The 22,393-nt window shown below is 26.5% G+C and overlaps 1 protein-coding gene across 1 annotated transcript in view; it reads left to right on the top strand.

Moving 5' to 3' along the window:
• Nucleotides 1-532: 532 nt before the first annotated feature.
• The window catches only part of LOC136968640 (somatostatin receptor type 2-like), a 148,055-nt gene continuing 126,194 nt past the window's right edge, over nucleotides 533-22,393 (top strand). Inside the window, exon 1 of the mRNA XM_067262643.1 lies at nucleotides 533-748. The gene's annotated coding sequence lies outside the window, so the exon portion shown is untranslated. The remainder of the gene's footprint in view (nucleotides 749-22,393) is intronic.

Below are 22,393 nucleotides of genomic sequence, written 5' to 3'. Positions count from 1 at the left end.
TTAATATAATGATATTTGGTAAAGAAAGGAGGCAAATTTAAAATCGAAAAGCATTTTTTGACATACGTTAGAGAAGCACTCAAGCAAAAGAAAGGTGTTCACTCTAGTAGAAGATCACGTGTATGAGGTAGAATGGAATCTTAACAGACCATGATTTATCAATCACCTGTCCAATATAATATTATTTGAGCCTTCATCTTTCTTATCATACACCCCATACCTTATGTATGAAACATTTATAACAGTTTATGAACGGGTAAACAGTATGTAAGTAGGCAATAACCGAATGCCAATTCAATACGCATCACACAGCTACAGATGGTATCGAATTGTTTATAAATGACACGCTGGTTACAGCTAAACAGAAGAAACTTAAAGTAGAGAGGGAAAAAAACCTAAAGAATTATAACAATTAATCTAATGACGAAACAATAGAAATTCATTAGAAATTCGAATTTTTAAAAGGATAAATAACATGTCGGCAGTAATTCGTGTAATGGCCACGAGGTAGCGCCTCACGGTCGCTCGCTTGATATAGACGACGCGGATGAAGAGGCTGACAAACCTAGTCTATCCGCTTGTCTGTCCTTCAACTTCTTCAATACGGGTAAATGACAACAAATCAGTCTAGACCCCGACAACCGTGTAATTGCGCATGTGTTTGCGAATAGTCGCACAGTAGCAACATTCATCTGTCTGACGTTTGCACGTTCACGAGTTAGCCACCCCGACTGCAACAACATCGAAGGTAAGTCATTGCCCTCTCCCTCCTTTGCTCTCTCTTTCTGCCGTTTACTTTGACCGGGTAATGTTCGAAGGTAGTACACCCCTTCATACAGAAATGTACGCGTGAAATCCCTAATAAAATCGTTCCCTGTGACGTAAAACCGTGATAATTCTGTAACAACACTACCTCCTTTTCCCCCCTGTTATCTACAATTGGATATGCACGTTTAAGCTTCAACAACCGTTGAGTTACTGATCAATGATTCTGTTACGAAATTTTTTTAATGGGGTAATTTAAGATCTAACTCCCTTTAAAACAAATTTTTTACTCGTTTGGCGCCTCTTTTTAACGCTCTATAATCGCCGTAGACGCGAATCTATCGATATTTTTTCAATCACATAAAAATGTTTGAAGATTGTCAGGTAGGAGGATAATCCTTTCGAGTATTATCTACGAGCAACTAGTTTCTAGAAAAGATTTATACTAGACATATATATAACATTTTTCAAAATATACAGAGAATATTCACTAGATAATACGTACATTTTCTTGAGTCAGAATTTTTTAAAGAAAAATTCTAGAAGGCATCTCTTGATTGCAGAATAATTTGCTGGGAAGATTTTGCTTAGTTTTCTATGTATTTTAAATCTACCTGTCTGATTCGTCTGTTGAAACTGTATTATAAACGTGATCGATACATTGTAGAGCGATCAAAAATGCAATGTTTTAAAATAAATAAACTCCTATTCGCCGATGACGTGACTAATTAAAGATAAGGTTGAAAGCGAACGTTTCTATAAATGGATAGGTGGAGCGTTATATAATTTATAATCTTGTGTAAAAATTGATAAGTTAACTTTGCCTTTTAAATGTAGGCTTTCACACTCGATAGTGGTGTATTTTTTCGTATTCTGTATCGATGTGGTTTAGCGTTAAAACGCTCCTTTTCTTTCCATAAATTCGTGGCACGTAAAGGCAAACTTACACTTTGTCATCGTTTGAAAAATCTTTCTTCACCTGTTCTTTCTCGAATCTCATCACGTTCAGCTTTTTTCCCTCTTATATATATTTTTTATTTTTTTTATTTGGGTCCGTTCTGTCACCCCAGAGACCAACAAACTACTACTCTTTACCAATCCTTCCGGAGCTTAATTTGATCGAGTATCTCTTTCTTTACAAATATATTTCTTACTTAAAATTTTATTTATTTGAAATAATTCTTCTTTTTCTAAAGTTATTTGTTTTAATCTCATAATTAATTATTATTATATAAAAGTTGTTTTTTTAAGTGCTAGAAACCTTATAGCTGGTCTCCTTCCGGTGTACTTACAGTCAGATTCTTCTCTTTTAAAATGCTCTTATAAGGCATCTCTTGACCTTTGGAAGGCCCCACTTACTTTTTCGGGGATCCCTAGTATATTAAGAAAGCAAAATAGTGTTAAAATTATAATAAAATTGAACGTATAAAGGCGTTTTTCTTAGTTATATGAAATGAGGCCCCCCGAACGTGAGGCCCTACCGAAATTCCCTGTGACGTGGCTTTCTTATATCTATATATAAATAATTTTATTTATACATCACTTTAAGTTTGAAAAATGATATTTAGTCTCTCTTATCGAAATGACAACGTGTTTATTTATTCAAAATTGAAAGTATAAATGTTGTTTTAGTATGGTTCATTTATTACAGTATTCCAGATCGTAGTTCGTTATGTTTATTTATAAAATACTTCATTCTTAACTTAAGTTAGATTAAAAATAAATAAATTAATAAATATCTTATAAGCCTTAAATATATATATTTCTATTATTCACAAAATGAACTTCAAAGTTTTAAAATTAAAACATTATAGCTTTAATTTCCATTATAATAATTACTATATATATTAATATTAAAATTTATATAATTAATTACTTGAGATAATAAATTTTTTATCGATTCATTGAAAAAAAATTCTTTTTTTGTAGTGAAATTACACTCACGCATTAAACAAATGTAAATTTTAGAGTATAATATAAATAATATTACCATTCGAAGAAAGTAGAGCAGACTCGAATCCGGAACCGAACCCACGACTTCTTCAACTCTTCTTCGTTTTATAAGTCTTACAAGATTTCTGATTCTGGAACCGAACTCGAGTCTATATTATAAGATTAATTATAGGTCCGAACCCACGTCTGTTATTCGACAGATGCATTTATCCTGAGTTGCAAAATAAATTACTTATCCTGATTCTGGAAAGTACGAGTTGTAATTCTCCTAATTTTAGGAATGTCAAAGATCTAAGATCGAGCTTTAGTTTGGAAACAAAGACTTTTATATATTTATTATAATTTCATTAACTATTTAATTTATTTAAGAAGTTATTTAAAAGTGAAATTTTAATTTTTCGAGCCGTATAGCTGGAAAAATAGTGAATACAACATGGTCACAGAATGGATTCATATAACATCTTCACGCATAGATTACTGTTTATAATAAATAAACAATTTTCAAAAATTTAATTTGATTTTTTTAAGTCACATCAAATTCAAAATTAAGTTAAAAATTTATTTAATAGCTTTGTAGCTATTTTTGTCTTCAGCCTTAATGTATGATCATTATTTTTGTAGTTTCATCGACGTATTTAAAGCAAATTCTAATGTTATTTTGACGAATTATAATTAAATAATCTACAGGACAAGTAAAGGATGGAAAATCTTTAATGAATTTCGTCTAGAAATTGAAAAATAACATATTTTAAATGCTAAATAATTATTATCATACAAATTTATTCTTGTTGTTAATTTTTTACACTAATTTCTGGCTTAATATTTTTTAAACTTTATATATACTGTACTTACATGCATTCATATATACAAAAAATGCTTGTACTGTGAATATACCATTAAGTGAAGACCCAATTTCTAGTTTTACGGAGAAGAATCACTTCAAGAACCATAGCCGACCAATGATTCTTTGGTATGATTATAATTCTTTGGGTTGGATTCTTCTTTGTTAAACCAAGAGTTGGGTCTTCACAGTACATCAATATTTACAAATTTGTACAATTTTCTCAGACACTTAGAGCTTCAACATTGCAATTTTTAGGCAATATGTAGCTTAATATCACATGTATTGCAAAAAAAATTTTTTTTTATAGGAATTAATATTTAGTAAAAAATTATAAGTAGTTAACAAAGGTATCAATAACAAAAGATATTTACATCTCCTCAACTCCATTAGATAATATATAAAAATAGGCTGTATATAATATTAAAATTTCCAAAAAATCCATATTTTTGATATTATATCAGTAGTTAAAGTTATCTTAAGGTTTTTTTCACCTAACAGATATTGAATAACATTCATCATTATATTAAAATTGTCACCTTAACAAAGCCATACACTTAGATACATCTACTAGAAGATTATAAAAAGAGACCACCTCGTTGCTAAATGCACTTAACTTGGCAGAATATTGAGATTTATGATTCTAACATCTAAGAATAAAGTTACAAGAGTTTGGTTTATTCAAAAATATATACATAAGTTAATAAAAAATATATATAAAAAGAAATGCATTTATTGAGCTTTCTAAGAAATTTTATACGAAATATTATAATTAATAATGAAAGAATAAATAAATTATTTTAATTTCTAATGTGTTTTATTTACTTTTTTAATGCTTTCTTTAAGTAAATTTATCTTTAAATATTGTGTTATTTTGTTGGTTTTCTTGTGTACGCCAATGGAATGCAGGAATTAGTGTTTAATTCCTTCTGAAAGGACACAAATATTTAGGAATGCAAAAAATTCGACTTTAAAGGAGTTACTTATAATGTCAAATTATCTCTGCTTTAAGTAAATAAAGAATTTTTATCTATCTTTAACCATTAAGTTTTACTTTGTATAATATTTCTTTACTTTTACAAACACAATGTATGTATTATTTATTTATATCTTTTATTATTCTTAGTGGATTATATTATATAAAATAAATGTATATATATATATATATATATATATATTTGGTTGTATTATAAGAAGTAAATAGTATTGTTGTATAAGAATTTTTTTTAGAAGATTAGAACATTTTCTGAGTAAAAAATTTACAAAAACTTTGCTTTCTTAAAGTTATTTTGATTAACTAAATTATTTTTATGGGGTAGTAGCTAGAATTAGTATTATAGAGTGGTGAATAAGTATATGAAATTGAAGTGCTAGATATAAATTTTAGCCAATAATTGTTTAAAAAAATAATTTTATAATAAAAATTAAGCCCTTCTACACGTTCTTCTCGGTTTAATGCTAATAAATTTTATTATTTTAATTATTAAACCCTTAAAAATCTCATTAACTTGTGCTTTTTGTAATGTTTTATCTAAAAAATTAATCTAAATAAAAACAATCATTTTATATACTGTATAAAGAAACTACTGAACAAATTATCTAGAATCTTATAGCAATTTTAAAAATTATGGTTTAAGGTATTTGTTTTTTTTTTTTAAAATTAATTCTTAAAATTAAAAGATAAATACGCCTGAAAAGCCGTGAAAGTCTGATCTGAAAACATAAATATAAATCTATAGAAATTTAACATTTTCCTTTTTATATTAAATATGTTCTTCTTACTTTAAAGCCATCAAATTGTCATAAATAACTTAAACGGACGTCTTGTGTGTCAGTTTTCATCTATTATACCTCAAGTTATGGTAACTTTACCATAGTTTTTTTGGGCATGATTAAGTATCATTATACAGAAGTAGCCCAGTTTTAAATTCAACGGTTATTAGAGTAGTGGATAATAATCCATCAAACGTGCTCCAGATGGTCAAACTATCTGTCAGTGGTCCTGTTAATAGCTTGACATTAGCACCCTGCTTGTGTCAAGTTCGCTCAACAGGAACATGTAGTGCTCGTTAGCCTGGAGTGCACGCAGGAGGCAAACTTCACTCTATTAGTACTGCCATTTGACAAAATTGAAAAATGCTTCTTTTATATGTTATCGACAGTTATAATTACATAAAATATGCTTAACAAAATCTCTTAATTGGGTGTAATTATTAATGAAAATAACCATCTCTCTCTCTCCTTCTCCTTCTTCTTCTCCTCCTCTTCCTCCTCCTCTTCTCATCTTTCTCCACTTCAAGATTTTGTAGTGTAATTTGGTTAATAATTACTTCTGTTGCTTTTTTGTGATTTTAAGTTAAATATATTTAAAAACATTAAGAATTTTTATAATATTTTTCTTTTCCTTTTTCCTATTTTAGCATTCTATCAGATGTAGAAATTGTAAAAACTAATCTCTTGCAACTTGATAAATCAAGTTAATTTTATTTAAAAAATAATAAAAAAATTATTAAACTTTTTTAAATAACAGAATTACATTTTTAAAGAATAATAGATTTAAAAAATTTTGAATTTTACGTATTAAAATGTATTATTTTTTTATTAAAAAAATAAAATAAAAATGAGATTTGCAAAGTATTATAATATTCTAACGGTTACGGATTATTTTTGCTATTTTTAATGTTAATAATATTTTTCTAACATTTTTTTAAAAAATGTTAAACGTGAAAATTTATTACAAAAACTTTTTAAATTGTAAGAACTTTAATATCATCTTCTTATATTTTTTACTATTTAAAGTTGTATGCCTAATATTTAAAAAGTAAGCTCTAGCTACTTGAAAAATAAAATTAATTTTATATAAAATTGTAATAAAAAATGATAACAAAATAACATTTAAAATTTTTATATATTTAAACTGTTTTTTTAAAAAAACATCAATAGAATAAACTGGTTTTTAAAGCTTCCATTTAGGAAAAAAATGTCAATTTTTCTATTGGAAATCATCGATATTTGATATATTTTTTAAGCATTTTTACATTTTTAGATTTATATAAGCTTAAATATTCGGTATATATACATATACACATTTGAATTGAATAAATAAACTCGAAAGAGAAAACCGGAGATAAAGTATATTAAAGTTTATACAGTACTTGGCTTCGTAAAATGTATTATGATAAATTATTTATTTATTTAAGAATAAAAATAAATTCAATTTTCAATTTTAAAATTAGAAAATAGGAAAAAAAACAAAGAAAATCATATTAAAAGTACGGGGAAATCAATAAAATTAACATTAAATTTACCTTCTGTAAATATAAAATGTATTAGTTGTGAATATTAAGTTTCATGTGAAGAATGGGAATAAGTGTATAACTTGTTTTTTAAAGTAATTTTAAAATTTAAATGTAAGTTAAAAAAGTAAATTGTATGCTTAATTTAATATTTTTCGGCCTTTAAAGCGTTTGATTATTTAAATAAAGTGTATAATTTAATGTGTGCTTGATAGAACTAGTGGATACGTAGCCCTATGTCGTATGTAATGACAAGGATAACGAGCCTCTAAATCAGTCAAATTTATATTTTATATAAGAAAATCAATGGTCGAGAGTCTAGTTACAATAATTGATTTATTGAATTGATTATTCGGATTCAATTATATGGATTTAGAATGCCCACTAATAGGCGAGTGGATGAAACCACTGAACTTAGTCGCGGGTTCGTGCCTCAACAACGGCTGACCACGCGCAACTTTTCGGGTTTTCTTCACGTATCTAACACCTAAATTCTACAATAGAATATTTTCGATAATTGGGTGCAATTTTAAAAATTGTAGACATATAAATTACTACTGTCGTCTGTCTCTGCCTGTGTGTCCGTCCTTTCTTAATCTCGAGAACGGTTTTAGATAGATAAAAGTCGAGACAAGATAAGGAAAGATTTGGTCATAAGGTCCCGATTAACTAACTACATACAAACTTCCGGTCTATATCGGAAATCACGTGATTTCAATTCACAACTTTTCTCAGAACGGAGTTACATAAATGACCGGCATAGCTCTGTTGTTATGAGGAAAAGTATGATGTACAGGGTAAGACACTACTAATTTGAGATCAAGAACATAATTTTTGAATTAAATAAATTAAGAATATAATTAAAAATTACAATTTGCTAATAAAATTGTAAGGCAGGAATGTTTTTTATCCTCACGAGAACGAAAAAAAATGAATACAAAACCAAGTATGTAAATCACAGGAAGCACATACAAAAATTAATATCTAAGTAGGAAAATAATTGTTGAATGTATATTGGATCCGAACCCACCTTTCGTAATCTGATATGTACTACAATCAACTAAACTAGCTAAAGAGAACATGTAATCTACTAATTGTCTCTTTGCTGAAGAAACAAGTAATTGAATCTCGTCATATGTTAATAAACAATTTATTTATTATATAAATTTTGGGTCCATATTGAAAAATCACGGTAAATTTTGTTGTGTAAATAATAAATCTACTAAAAAAATTGGAGATACACGTAAACCGATCGCACCTGAAACAAGCAGAGAGAAAGTTCGTATCGTGTAACGGTGGGTTATTAAGATTTTATTTTCTTATTTTATTTCACAGAGATAAAATATCTTTATTTTAGCTGACTAAAATACTTGAAAACTAATTTCTTGATGCAACTACCACAGATAGTAAACACCATTAAAAGATATTTTATGATTCTGCATATTTTTAATGAAGTCGCGTGAAGTTGGAAGCGTGGGGTTAAGGTGTTGGTTCTGTTCTTACACGTATCGAGTGTGCAAGTTTATATTTCGTAAAGGTGGACAGAGTTATATTAAAGTTTAAAGGATAACTGAGCAAATTGCTCAATTTCGTGATTAAAAAAGCAGGCAAGGGCTCTGCTCGATTTTCTCAGCACTCGAATAGGAAGTTAGATAGTCGGACCGTTAGGAACAAGTCCAATAATTTTCAATTGTACTACGATATAAAATTTAAATAATAGCAAAAGCTTAAGAGAAATAATTTTGTTGAATTGTGAGAAATATCTTTATTTAAAAAAGTATTTATGTTTAAGACACAAAGCAAAGTTAAAATTGTGTGTTGCTCCACGTTATGAGATTTTATTAAAAAATAACTTTTGTATTATTAATTATTATAAAACGTCAGAATGCTTAATTTTGACGGAAGAGATGAGTTTTTATAAATAAAAAATTTTACTCATTGTTGGCCTTTACAATAAGTCCATCTTCTCCCGAGATATGGCACATGACCCCTCTATTTCCTCACTTTCTTAACCTTTAACCACCAAAATTTAATAGCATTAATGCCTCTTATATACACGTTACCATGTCGTATTTTGTTTGTTAATATTTACTCCATTATTATAATTGCGACATCGTCACAATGCCGGGCTGCAATTTTTAGTCATATTTTTAATTTATTTAATTTAAAATATACGCTCTCCATCTCAAATTAGTAGTGTCTTACTCCTGTACATCATAATTTTCCTTTAACAATAGAGCGTGTCGGTTATCTATCTAACCCCTTATAGGGGAAATTTTTGAATTGAAGATGCTCCATGAGTAGACTAAGATGCAAATTTAACGCTTTCTTCGGTCGTTATGCCCTCCCTTTTGCATATTAATTTTTGTGTGTAAGATTTAGTATACGTGTAATTATTAATTGATTAAAATTTTCATAAGTATTTAATTTTTAGATTCGTTACTGAAGCCAAAGTTCGATTTATATAAATAATGCAATAGATGTTGACCATAAATAAAACCCACAGTAGTTTCTCAACCGTTGAACCGCGATCTAACAGTTGAATATTGTTGCTTGGTATTATTAAAGTGGCATCCTTAGTGTAATGTTACAAATTACTGTTATTTAATCTACAGCAGCTTATTCCATCATCAAAATTACAGGAATATATTATATAATACAAATTATAATATTAAAAATTCCATAATGTAGATTATAGAAAATTAATCTTTTTAATAATCTAAATTTTTATTTCTCAACTGGTAGATCGCGATCTAATAATTGAAAAATTTGAAGATCATAGGAATGCTATTGCTGCTTTAACATTTTCATAATTAATTATAAAATTAATTATTAAAATTTTATTGAAATATCTTCATATATATATATATATTTTTATAATAAAGTTTACCAGAATTCAAAATTAGAATTTCATTCTAATTATTACTTCGGAAGAAAGTTTTATAGGAGAGTGGATGAAGCCATATTGAAATTTGAAATGAAAAATAAGGAAAGTAAGATTTAATGTTTTTAAATCAGGAAATTTAGTCAAGAACTTCTGATAAACCAATTTAAGTGAATGCTTGAAGAAATTTATGCCCCAGAAATGGATTGATACCAAACGTGGAGCAATGGCACTTTGCAAGAGAAATTGAAACGGCCTTCAGAAAATCATCATAAAATGCAAAAAAATTATTAATTTATAGCTAAAATTCCTCACTAAAAAGTTAAAATTGTGTTTAATTTCATTTATTGCACCGCACAAAATTGCGTATTTAATGTTATCGTGTCGCACCACTCGCAATGATTAATGATCTTTACCGACGTCTTTCGTTTAAATAATACAGAAAATATTTATAAAATATTTACGTGTTTACCTGTTATTTTTAAATGTTATCTTTACCGTATTAATTCATTTTGTTCTTTATTTATAATAATATTTATGTTGATAATGCGTGTCTCATGCACAGATAGGAAATTGCTAGAATTATAATTCGGTTCGCTTAATGCAATCGATACAATTAGAAACTAACATGATAGCCAAAATGATTGCTTCTATAATTAATTAAAGATTAGTATGGCGTATCAACAAAGCAATGTGGTTTATGTATCGAATAATATATTATTATAATCTTCATATTTAATATATATATATAAGTTGCTATTTAGGAAATAAATTCATAATTCTTATACTTTCTCGGCTGTCATACTCGTGTATATCAGAGGGAAAGTATGGACCACCTCAAAACTTTTACATTTTTGGACTCAGATGACATTGAAAAGTCCAGAAATGCTTAAAAATTTGGAGTTTTTTCTGTATGTATGGATGTTTGTGTGTTGTTGGGTGGCATGATTTTTTTTCATTCTCTTTAAAGCTTAATAATTCCCTTTTGTCAAAAATTTCTGTAATTTTTCAGGGAGGTTTGGGTATTAGGAAGAATGACGCTGTTAAATTTTAGTGATTAAAGGTTAAGGGGGTTAGACTGGATGAAGATTTACTGGTTATTAGCATTTATGAGGTTTTTATAAAACTCATCTCTACCCTCAAAATTAAACTTTTTGCTTTTTTTATAATAATTAATAATATAGAAAATTTAAAAAAATATAATCTCATAACAGATGGCACCACACAAAATTTTAACTTTTTTCCTGGAAAAATTATGCATCTCGTTGCTGTATTTTTTAATGTATATAATGAGTTATAACAAGTTTAATTTTGTACTAATTTATTTATATTCAATTTAAAAAATATATTTTCTAATTTCAAAATAAAGTTTTTTTTTTTTTAATTATTATTATTAATAAAACGCTGACATAATTAAAAGATAAACCACCAGTTTATGCATTAGTGCAATTACTTGCAATAACTAATTAATTCCAATTTATTTGCGTTATTAGAACTTATCTTAAATTGATTATAATTATTATTAATAATTTGAGAATTAAAACAGGTATTATCTGAATTGTAATTAATTAAATTATGCAATATTTAAAATTGGTGCTTAATTTGGATTAGATAGTAATATCATTGATGAATTTCATTCAAGTATAAATGCAAACATTAAACTTATTATTTGGAAATTGTATCAGGAGGGAAGAAACACGACGTCTACTTTAATGCCCTACATTCTGTTTTATTGTAAATCATGATTTTAAGTCAGTCAATGGATATAAAGAAGGAAGATTCTAAAAAGAGAAATGCTTTTCAACACATTCTATTATAATTTCGTTTTGTTTACAGTTTCAGTGATGTAGTACTTTAAGAAAGGAACCTTAGAACCAGAGCTTTAAATCTTAAAGCACTTCTTTAGATTCAATGTTTACATCATTAACTCTCAAGGAATACTTGATTCTTATCATCTGAATTTTATACAAATTGTTTTATAGGTAAAAGTATAATAATAAATTACTAAATAAAGTTTAATTTAATATTTAAAAATTAAAAAAAAAGAAAAAAGTTTTGCCACCATTCAAAAATAAAGACCCAGAAGTTGTCGAGCGGACAAAGTCACCGAACACTAGTATTTGTCGTGGGTTCGCGCCTCACCAACGGGCTTGCCACGTGGAGTTTTGCGTGTTTCCGAATTGGAACTCACGTGATTTGAATTCGAAATTTTCCAGATAGATATGGTCGGCATGACTCGATTGTTACCAGGAAAAGTATGATGTACAGGGGCAAGACATTATAAAAAATCCCAGACTAGATATGGAAAGCTGAGTTTAAATTATAAAATATGATTAAAAAATGCAGTCCGGCATTGTACCGATGTCACAACAATATAAATTTGAGTTTTTTTTTAACTTAGTAATTTATTTATTTGTGTATATGTATAAAAAAGAACAGGGGAAAACTTTTTATGCTTTTACTAATTCGTTGTTATGTTGATGATTAATTAAATGGAAGTAGGAAAACTTTCCAAGATATATAATTAGTTAGAAGCAGCAATATCTAAGAAAACATGTTTCAGGATAGTGAATAGGAAATGTATCACAAGGAAATTTTCTGAGACTACTTCCTAATTAGTACACTTTCCTAGCGCCTGTTTAAATTACACATGATTGAATAATTTAAATCCATTTGCATGATCTAAGATACAAAATGCATTAAGAAGATTGTACATAAGTTGTCTTCGATCAATCATTGAACATGCACATTCTTCTAGTTTACTGAATCAAATAATTTAAAACATTTGAAAATCAATATCAAACTAAGTAATTTATTAATATATAAAATATATTTGTAATTAAATTTGGAGTAAAATATTTATAAGATATTTATTTAAAAATAATTTTAAAGTATAAATATTTTAGAATAAAATTATTTTAATTAAAAAAATATAAGTATATAAATTACAAAATAAAGTATTTTTAAATATTTCTATTCAGTTTTTATTTAATATATTTTTTGTAATTAATAATATAAAAGTTTATAATTAAAATTCATTATCATTCAATTTATATTTAATTAAATTCTGAAATAAATACGTTTCATTTAATACTTTATGATATTTTGAAATAAATTTAATTGTACAGCTTCATTTCTAAATTACAATGAATCGATTATAATTATATAACAATTAATTAAACAATAAAAGTATATATATATATGAAATAAGCGAGGACGAGTATATAATTTTTAATTTTTTAATTATAAAATCATTTAATATTCAAGTTAAAATTTTGAAATCTATTTAAAAATAAATATATTGATAGAATAATTATTTTATATAAAATTTCTTTGTTTGAAAATTGGGAAAATTATTTAAAAATATTTTTAAATAAAAGTACAAAATTAAAAAATGAAAGTGTATTTTTAGGAAAATATACAAAATTGACTTTTTAATAATTTATTTAAGGTAACAATAATTATTTGAAAATCTACAGGGTGGCCCAGGTGTTAGGTAACAGTAGTAAGTCTTATACTGCAGCCTTATTCACATACTGTGTGATATTTTTATCGTGTTTTAGTTAATATTGTTCAAGAAAAATGTGTTGTTCTACATTTACGATTCATGTTCATAAAAGTACCTAGAACACATACAAAAACAAAATATGGTTGACTTTTGGACATCTATATTAAAAAAAAAAAAAACATATTATATAATTACGAAAGTTTGATGTTTTAAATTATTGTAATATTGTAATAAATATTCAAATTTTTGTGCATTTTTACTTTCTCGGTTGCTATATTAAGTATGACTCCCAAAATTTTTACATTTTTGGACTCAAGGGACCTTGAAACGTAGAGAAACGAAAAAAATTGGGGTTTTTCTCTATGTGTTGATGTTAGCGTGTATTTGGGGAGGACACGATTTTGTTCATGCAGTTTGAAGCTTAATAACTCCTATGCCCTTTGTCAAAAATTCTTGAATTTTTGCAGGAAGGTTTGTATATTTTGGGCATCGGAGCTATTAAATTTTGGTGCTTAAAGGTCGAGAAGGTGGTGAGATAGACAGGGATGTTGCGTCTTATCTCGAGTGGGATCGGACTGGATGCAAATTTTACTCGTTATTAGCATTTATAATTTTTATAAAACTCATCAATACCCTCAAAATTAAGTCCTTTTCCGTTTTATAATAATTAATAATATGAGATTTTATTTAAAAAACTTTCTACAACAGATGGAGACACACAGTTTTAACTTTTTTTCCGTGAAAGTTACGCAACTCTTTTCTGGATTTTTTAAAAAGTAAATTAGAGGTCCTAATTATAATTTCGAATATTATAACAATCTTTATACACATATAACAATAAAGATAATTGAAAAACTTGTAAAATTGGAAGAATTTGTACAATTTTTTTAAATAAAAAATTCTCGAATTTTATGTACTCTTTTTTTTTAAAAAATATATATACGGTATATATATATATTTTAATGTAAAAATGTACTTCAAGTTTATTGTTAATAAATAATATATAAATCAATATTTGGTAAAAATATATTCATGAAAATAGATTATTTCGAAAATGATTTTTGTTAAGAAATTTTATAGTCCTTTTAAATCTTCTTATCCTTTTATAGAAAAGCTTGACGGGTTCACTTTTATGCGAAACATTCCGAAAATAATCGTGACTGAAGCGATTCTATAGCTCCTGTTATTTCTGCTCTACTCACTAAATAAAGGCTGACTACATTATAAAAGGGAATTGTTCGGGTTTCATGTACTGTAACTTTGATTTAGTGAAATGCCTGTATACAGTTTAGTAAATTCTTCATTTGAATTGTATGTTAAAATGAAATTGTTTCAATATAAAACATATATCAATGGTAAGCGGGCGTAACAATAAAATTATACCATGAATAAAAGCATTTATATGAATTCAATATTTTACTTTAAAATAAAGCAAAATAAAGAGGAATGAAAAGCAGAATATTTAACAATTGAATAAAACCATTTCCTTGAATTTACTATTGAAAAAATTTTATTGTTTATTCCTTTCAAGGATAAATAATAGAAAAAAATTTATTATTTATTATAAGATATTGTTTATTCTTGTAAAGGCAATAAAATTTTAGCTTTTAGTTATTTAAATATGTAAGTTATAATGTAAAACAATGTGGCAAGAAAGCTACACTTTATCAAAAATATCAAAGAAAATTCTAAAAACATGTATATAGGATTATAGTAATTAATGATTTGAAGAATAAAAACTAAAATTTACGTTTTAATTTTTGAAATTTGTAAGAAAAAAATGTAATAAAACAGAATTTCAAACCTCTAGTCCTTAGCGACTAGCGCGGGTCAATCGATTTATCTGGGTGGTGTCAATAAATTAATTGGTCATTTGGGGGTCCGTAGGCAAATTTGTTTTTATTATATTTAAAAGTATAATTAAAAATAATAATAATAATAATAATTGGCAAATCTTTCAATTAGAGTAACGTGGCAGACAGTTATGAAATTTGAAATTTCATATTTAATTTAATATATATATATATATTATTAATTTTTGTTATTTTTTAAAAATTTCATTTTATTTGTAATTTATTCTTATTTTATACCAGTGTAGAATGAAATAGGTAAATTAGAATTAATTTTGGAAAGTTAATTAATTATTTAATTTGAAAAAATGTACAAAAACGTATAAAACGATAATAATTAAACATTAACAAAACATTTATTGAAGATATTAACTATTTATAAATATAACTACAAATATAAATAAACATCACTAAGCCCGATGAGTATACAATGAAAAACCAACGATCGCTTTAAAAATCGGGCTATAAATTGGTTTATAATTAACCAATTTATAGCCCGATTTTTAAGGCGATCGTTGGGATTTCATTATAAAACTACAAGATTTGAGGCTAAGTTCAAAGATGTATTCATTTAGCCAATGAATGAACAGTAAACGATTTAACAATTAGGAAATTGACATATGAATTTACAAACCGATTGGTTGGTTGAATATATTGTTATTTTCAATTGAAGTAGTTTGTTAAAATGCTGAAAATAGGAATGAACGTTTTTTATACGAGTTTGTTTGTTTATTTTTTTATGAGGAAATGTAGTTTTGGGCTGAAGTTTTCAAATCGCAAACCTATACATATCCACTGTCGTTCGTCTGTCCGTCTGTCTTTCCTTAATCTCGAGAATGGAGTTAGATATAAATCGATACTAGATATGGGAAGCTTAGGGGACGGAGGCGTCGATACTGTATACAAGCTTTGATTTGGACCGGAAGTCACGTGAATTTTTAAATTAAAATATGATAAAAACTTGCAGGTAGGCATTGCGACGATGTCACAATAACTAAGCGATTTTATTGCTTAATATGGCGAAAAATTCTCAAAATGGAATAAAAATTTGCATTTAAAAATAATTAATCTGCTAAGTTATTTAATTTATTCTTTTATATACTTTTTAAACTCATATTTTTATATAGAAATTATTTTAAACAGTATTTTAATTGATATTTCTTTTTTTTACACTGAAGGACATTAGAGTTGTCATTATTTTATTTTGATTTATAATGATTAATGTTGAAATATTATTATTTATATAAAAATGAATTTTTATTGATTTAAAATACTTATTTTATAACTTTAAATTTTTAGATGTATGTATCAATAATAACGAATATAAATTAGCTATTAATATTACAAAATAAATATTTACTTGTATTGAAATTTCAAATTTATGTATTCGAATGAATAAATTTACATAATTTAAATATATAAGAAACATAATAAAATATTCTAGAAAAATTAGAATTTATCTTCTACTTAATACATTAAAACCTCGCTAAGTTGGACACCTGCGATGAAGATGCAAGTGTCCAAGTTAGAGGGGGGTCCAGGTTAGAAAGGTGCCCAAATTTCGAGGTTTTACTGTACTACGTAGTTTTTAATTTTTTAAAGTAAGACATGGAAATGTAAATTTACGTATATGTAGGTTATATATATACAAATGTTTAGTGTTGAGATTATCCTATTGTGACTATATACTAGGATACTGGTTGATGAATTATTTTAAATAAATTTAAGTGGATTATTAATGAATTTTAAATTTAAATATGCTCAAAAAGAATTCAAATAATGTAATAATGTTTATTTGGAGAAAAAATTTTCTGGAATATGTTTAAAACTTTGAATTTCAAACAGATTTATGTATTTTAACAAATATTTTTCTTTATTAAAATTGAAAAATATGTTTAATTTTTCGAATCATTTATTATAAATCCTTGATAGTAAACATTGATTAATATTAATTAAATAAGTTTAATTTTTAATTTCTACTAGCTGAGTGTATCTGGTGTTGCTCGGATTTTGACGGGTGGGGATTGGAGATGTTGGGTTGGAAGAGATTGATAAAAACAGTAGTCTTAGTAACTAAAATGTACATTTATTGACCCGAGTATTTACAATAATGAAACTGCAATGTTATGTTAACGCTTGCTCGGGCTTATATTAAGAGGGGGTAAGCTTTAGGGATAGTTGAGGGTGGGGACCCAGTAGTATTATTTTTAGTGTCGAAGAATATTCATGCCAAATTTGGTAGGGGTACTTTGAACAGTACAGAAGACTTTATCTAACATACATACAGACTACCTGATGTATCCGGTAATGTTTGAGTCATTTAAAAAAAACACCACACAGGTTCGAAAACTACACATCGTTTTGTTAGTTGTGACTATATACATGGAATAATTGCTTCTATCGCAGTGTCAACGAATTTTGTCGTTGATTTGTTTTTTATTCTCCCTTGATAAATCTATTTTGTTTTATTTACGCATCTTTGTATAAACTAGTTTCATTGTATTTTATAGAAATATTTGCGAAATTTCTCTCAAATGTCGAAGTAATTCTCAGTAGAGCAATCTGTAACAAAACAATTTAAAGTAATATATTTCAAGAAACATTGAAAGTAGATGAAAAATAATATTAATAAGATTTTTTAAAATACTTTCAAAATATTCACGCATTATTAGGTTTTGCATCGGAAGTGATATAGTAAATTACTTGCATTCGGATGAAGGAATAGTAATCAATTAAATGGTAACGGCATCCGCTTAGCCAGTTTTTAGCCAACTCCACATCATTACTTAATAATTAAATTGTTTTATTAATTTACTATTTTCAAAATGATAATAACTGAAAACACATTTAACATCACGTTAAATGTGTTTTCAGTGTTTTCTCCGTAATTCGTGACATCCCAGATTCGTTTGTTAAAATAAATTTTAACCCGAAACCCGGGTCAAAAAACCACAGGAATTTTTGGGGTTGTCCGTCCGGATATGTCGAGACGGACCAAGTACCACCAAAGGTGGCTCACCAGTGCCCGAGTGGACAAAACTACTGAACATTGGTCGTGGTTCGGGCCTGGCCAACAGGTTAACCACACGGAGTTTTCCGGGGTTTCTTTACGATTGTAACACCTAAATAGGGGCCAGCTTTCCATAGAAAGTCCTCCCGGGAGGGATCCCCTCGGCAGATCGCCCACGTGTCGCGTTGTAGTATACAACAAACAAACCACCAAAGGTATGTGGATTTAAAACCAAGAATATAGATCATCATTATCATCATCATCATCATTATTCTACTACTACCTAATTTTTCTTTATTGCATAATCACGAATTTTCTGAGAAATTCCTATTTTCTTAAATGTTTTTAGTTAAAAATTAGATTCTTATAAAGTTTGGCATCTTGAATGTTATGAATACAGAGAGGCAATTTCAGATAGTGATCTCGTGCTCGAAAGACACTTTGTGCCATTTTCGGATGATGTGTAGGGTGTTATCGAATACTAAAAGTCGTTAAGCCAAACAATATTTGTTTCATTTTTAATAAATAATTATGAAAGATTGTGTCTATATCAGACTAAAACACTGATATAAGTTCTCTACATTTTTATGTTTCTAACAAATGAGAATCGTACATCTTCGTTCGCTTTGAACGTTGCTTAGGAAACTTCAAACGATAAACCAGCTCTTAATCTAGCTTCTTTGTTAATTTTAACTGTTTTATTACTCTCGTTAATTAAAATTTGGCCACCTGTTTTTCGTTTGTTCTATTTAATGCTTATCTATAATGGATCCGAACTCACGTTCGAATGTGCAGAATTTTAAGATCCGAACCGACGTCTCGCATCAAATATATATTTATCTCTGAATATTTAGAGAATTCTAGCCGGGTAAGAAGACGTTTTTGGATAAAATTGTTATCTAACACATATATTTATTAAAACTCATATTTTATTCATAAAATTAATTACCTAGTTACTGTATTACGTAAATAAAGTAGAATATAAGGTAAAGATCATCAATATATACATTAAAATAATCTAGATTAAAAATAATAAGATATATTTCTGCTAACCAACTTTTGAACCACTTTGCCTGTAAATTAAACTGCAAAAAGTCTAAGATTACATGTAAAAATATACCTGATTTTGGTTAAATTTATACAGTTTGTAACGCTACTTTTGAATAAATACATTAAAGATACATTATATAAATGTAATATAAATATTTATACCATTTGAAAGTTTATATTCTCACTCAATTGATGTTTAAAAATTAAAATTTTCAGACATATTGGAAGATTGTTTATTTATAATAAAATTGCTTCTATCTAGAAAAATAAAAGAAAAAAAAAATATATATATATATTTTATTTGTGTAAAAATATATAAAAATCGGCAATACAATTTATTATAAATAATTATATAAAAAGAAATGAAATTTTTTCATGTTTTAAAGATTTTTTAAATAATATTTAGTTTCAGAATTCGAATCCAAAGCATTACAAATATATAATTTAAATGTATGTAAGTTTATATTTGTCAACATTTTGAAGAAAATATGACATTTCTCTACTTGAAATTACTTGTATAAAATTATTGAAAGATACTTCTGTAAGAATATATAAAGAGTACTACAGTAAAACCTGTCCAAAATGGAACCTGTTAAAAACGGAAACCTGACTAAAGAAAAATATTCTTCGGAACGGAACGATTTTCTATGTTAAAAAAAAATACCTGTCGAAAACGGAAAAATATTCGGTACCGTGGAATTCCGGTTTACACAGATTTACTGTATATACAATACTGTATAATATATTTATGTACAGTACATATAAGTACAGATTTTATATATAGTAAATTAACATAGCTCAAGATATATGTAAGTTTGATTAATCTTACGGAATCAATATAATTTTAAATTCTATAATTCATACTTTATTGACATTATCATCGACTTGTACTCTAATTTTTGAAATTTAATACTGTAAAATTCCGTATGTATACAGATAAATACGAATGAAACTCGACTATAATTAAATTAACATTTATTTACACTCCATATGTAGTTTATATATCAATAATAATATAAAAATAATCGATTTTATTGTTTATTAAATCATAAAATAACCATAAATTATGATATTTATAATAAAATCTATAAGCTAGTTTTTCTTAATTTACATTATAAAATTAATGCGAATAATTATAATTAATGTATATTACTGTATATAATAATACAGTAAATAGGTATTACAAACAATAATAGTTATACTTTACATAAATTTTCAGTCAGACAAACAGCCGTATATTTACTGTTTACATCGGATCTTCGATAATGTTAATTGGAATAACTAGTGTGAGTAATTAAGCAATTTGAATATATTTATTCAATCTTGAGGCATTTATAAATTATTGAACATTTGAAAATTATTAATATAACATTTGAATATTACAAATATTGTAAATTGCTTATAAATAATGCCATATAAGATAATAGGAAATCAATAGAAGATTGATTTTGAAACTAATGTGGACAGATTAAATATGTTCACTTGATTACAGTCATATGCATTTACAAATTAATTCCTCACTGCAATAATTATTAGGTATAATTGATAAGTTGTAAAGGCACCGCCCAGAACAATTAATTACTTTAACAGAACTCAACTTTATTGGAGTTGTCTGTTTGTCTATCCATTAACTGTATCGAAATAATGGAAATTTACTGTTAATATATTACAGAATGGGGGGAAAAAGTAAATTAAAATAAATGCTATGTACGATATTTATGACTTTTTGTATCATTATTTGTACACAACTCTTTCCTCCTGTTTTTTAGGCTCGTTGAGAGGTGAATTAGGGACGTACTAAAGGTAAAAATGTTGTAAAAATGAAAAAGAGAAGTGACATCAGATTCTGATATTGTATAGGACTCGTTTTTAGTGTAATTTGGAAGTATAAGAACGGAGCTTTTAATGAAAGTAATGTAAAAAAAAATAAATTAGCAACATTGTTACCGGACTTTCGTGGTATTCTTTACTTGTTTTCATTCGTAATAATTACTACTCTCACCTTTAAGTCTTTAGATTGGTTCGGGAGATATTAAGGGGTGGGGTCATATCTCTCGAACAAATCGCCCAATTTTTCTGAAAATTTCTAGAAATATTTTTCCCTAATACATAAACTTCCTTGAAAAATTTCAGAAACTTTCGACAAAAGTCACAGGAGTTGTTAAGCTTCAAAATGGGTGAACCAAATGATGCCCCCTCCACACATACATCCATAATATAGAAAATACCCTAACTATTTTATATTTCTGGACGTTTCACGGTCCCCGAGTCTGAAAATGTAAAAATCTTAGGTGGGTCAATTTTTGATCGATCGTCATACTTTTTCTCTGTTATATAACAGCTGGGAAAGTAACATGTATAGTAACATGTATACTCCAATGTAAAGGGACGTATTTTAAGGTATACAAAGTCATTTCATTTAAATATTATTTAAATTTATTCAATAAAACTTTAATTTATGAATTTTCAAATTTCTGTAATGTACAATTAACGAACTTTTGTCAGTATTAATTTATTATAATCTCTTTAAATTACAATAGATTATAAGCGTTAGCGTGAGAATTGTAAGAGCTATAATTATCCATTGATAAGAGTAAATCCAAAGAATATAATCTAGATTTATAATTAGTAAAGTTAGAGTTTCTATTCTCTTAATTATCTTTATAATAAATAAAATAATTAATTTAACCAGTCGATTAACTTTATTCGTTGAAAATTATTTTAAATAATGATTTTTAAAACTTCGTACGAAGATAATAAATTTTATTATTAAAAACTATTGTTATATTTATGTTAAAATTTATTCATTTTTTAATTTATAAAGTAATAAATTATTATAAAACTGTATAATAGCAATCGAGGTAAATATTTTTAATGGGTAAAGTAATAAAAAAATTAATTTATTTTATTCATTTTTATCATAAAAATTATTAAAAAATAATTATTTGACAAAACGGAATTATTTCAATAAGTTATTAAAAAATTATAAATTTTATTTCGTTAACAATAAAATGAAAATGCTGTTATATTTTTTAAACTTTTAACAAAATATTTCTTATTAAAACTCTAATTTTAAAGTATAAAAAAATATATATATATTATACAGATTTTAAAAAAATAAATTATATCACACTTCTAAAACACAATTTAAAGTGTTTTTTTACTATATTTAGTTAAATATATACATTAAAATATGCCACTGTGGTTATGGAGTGGTAGTTACTCCGTATCTCACT

The sequence above is a fragment of the Centruroides vittatus genome, unplaced genomic scaffold (assembly GCF_030686945.1).
Source record: "Centruroides vittatus isolate TY-2023 unplaced genomic scaffold, ASM3068694v2 contig_150, whole genome shotgun sequence".
NCBI lineage: Eukaryota > Metazoa > Arthropoda > Arachnida > Scorpiones > Buthidae > Centruroides > Centruroides vittatus.
Note: the sequence above shows the minus strand (reverse complement) of the source record. Positions and strands in the feature narration are given on the sequence as shown.